Source organism: Tauraco erythrolophus, chromosome 15 (genome assembly GCF_009769465.1).
Source record: "Tauraco erythrolophus isolate bTauEry1 chromosome 15, bTauEry1.pri, whole genome shotgun sequence".
In the NCBI taxonomy this organism is placed as follows: Eukaryota; Metazoa; Chordata; class Aves; order Musophagiformes; family Musophagidae; genus Tauraco; species Tauraco erythrolophus.
Window position 1 is genome coordinate 10510001 of NC_141479.1, and position 2500 is coordinate 10512500.

The following is a 2500-nucleotide window of genomic DNA, read 5'->3' on the forward strand; positions in this document are numbered from 1 at the left end:
AACAGAATTGAAATCACTAATGCTCTGCCTCACACTCTGACAGTCTCAGGGTTTCCTTTTATGGGACTGACGTGCAGATGTGACCATCAGACTGTTTGTCAATGGTGGGTGGTGGTTAAGTGCTGTGTTGGCAACACATCCCAACAATGGAATCAGGTTTATACTTCGCTTCCAGCCCTGTGCACAAGCTCCTATCTGAATGCAGCGCTGGTAGACATTACAACAAACCGATAAAATCATGGAGAGAGTTTATTGTATCTTTAATAAAGCAACAATAGAGGAAACGCACGAGCCCTTTCTCTACTGCCGGGGGGTTCACGAGTGGAGAGGGTGGTTCTGGAAATGATGAGCAACAAGCCAACTACAAGGACGCTGATTGGCTTTCGGTTTGGCACGTATACCCCATTCCAACACGCTCATGTCTCTAGCAAAGATATACACATCCAGGGAGCAGAGCATATACAAACTGCGTGGGCTGGTACCTCTGTGCCCATTTGAGCCTGCGTACCCAAATGCTAACAAGCTCTGCTTGGCCACTGGCCTGAACCTCTTTACAACCTCTTGGCTAAAACTCTACTTCCCACATGCAGTCTTCCACCAGCTAGCGTTCACCAGGGTTTCCTCTGCCTTTAGCAGGGAGAGGCGTGCAGCAGTACTCAAAGCACCGTGTCGGAAGACAAAAGCTACAGCAAGGGCCACCGCTGGCACTCATTGCTGCTGGATGGCACAAGTCGCTCTGCCCTCGGCCACGGGGGACAGCACCCCGGCACCCGCTCTGTCTCCACAACATGCTCTCACGACAGTACGGAAACATTCACAAAATTAATTATCCATTTCGTATTGCAAAATATGTGACAGTTGGTCCATAAATTCACTACAGGCGCTCGCTGTGGGGAGACTGCGAAACCAACGTGGCTAGCGAGCAAAATCACACGTACTGTCAACCTCCTTGAGTACGAGAACAGCCACCTACGAGAGATGATTCAAAAATCTGTGCACCTTCATTTGGTACTTGTTCAACTTGCTCTTACACAGGCAAGAGGTGCTGCTGCCAGTAAACAGATCTCTGACAGAGATGCTGAGAGAGAACTGAAACTGTTAAGGGCTTGTAAACACCGAATAGTTACTCCTCATTAATTATTTGTAATTAATTATTCATGATTAATTTGTGCCAGAACAGGAATGTTTTATTCTGAATTAATTTAATTCATTTCAAAATTGCTACTTTAAATTCCCACCCTACCATAACGTGATACAATCTCTCTCTGTAGACAAGCCCTAAAATATTAAAAAAGCATTTAAAAGAAAGGAAGAGCGGCATGTTCTTCCACAGAAACGCACGCTGTCTGCCATCTTTGCAATATACTTTGTCTCCTCATCAAAAAAAACAACCTGGACAAAATGGAGCCTCTCTGGTGGCCTAGAAAATTTTCACAGTAAGGAAAACGGCGAAAATATCCCATATCAAACCGGGAGTGGCTTGAAACAGAAGGCCACAAACCTACAGTTCCCTGAAGATGAATCCTGCTAACGCTACAAAGAGCAACTAAAAACAAGTAGGTTCTCCTCAGACATGGCTACGCAGAGGAACTCAAGGGATCCAAGTATCAGTAAGAAGCATCAACAAAGGAATATTGGAAACAAAATAAAGAACTGGAATTGCAAGGCATTTTTTAAAGATGGAAAACACCTAGATCTTTTTCTCATGAAATTAAGAATGCTACAAAGCAAGCAGATGGTAGGACTTAATAAAATTCAAGTACATTTGGCAAGGAAGCCTTTTCCTCTTGCAATAGTGCACATTATTCTTCTAACGCATCACAAAAGTGTGCCTTCAAGATTGCACAATTCTTTCAAGTAGACTTCTTTATAATAAAGTTTAGCTTCTTAATGGCACCTACTGAAAAGAGGAAAGATGCACAAACCACTGATTTCTCCTGTTTGAGTTTTTACCATCTAGAAATCCTCAGCAAGGATAGAATCCAGAACAGGTATTAAGCAAGCACTGCTACAGAGTAACCTGACGATCCTCACCCATTCCCGCTTTTCAAACCAACCAAGGATGTAGCTTCCTTTTATAAAGCGAAACAACCTTCTTGGATGTTAACTCCACACTACACTCAGCAAGAAACATAAAACACATGAAAACAAGAGTTCTTAGTTTTTATCAGTATTATGTCCTTGATCTCTTTTAGGGTATGGTAAAAAGGCACACAAAGAATCTTATTTCTAGGGTCTTATCTCTAAGGGAGGCGCTCAAGAGAAACAGCAAATTGCACCACAAGTCCCACCAATACCTTGTGAGCAGGCACTCAGGTCCAAACACTCATGGGATTTATTTTTTTTTCCCCTATGACAGAGGTTTTTGACCCTCTTTTGAGAAGGCAGATAAGTGAACAACGCAACAGTGATCCTAAAGGAAAGAGCCAGCCTTGGTCAATGGAGGCTTCTATTCTTGGCCTGGGATAGCCTACTGAGGTTTAAATATAAAGGGGCATGG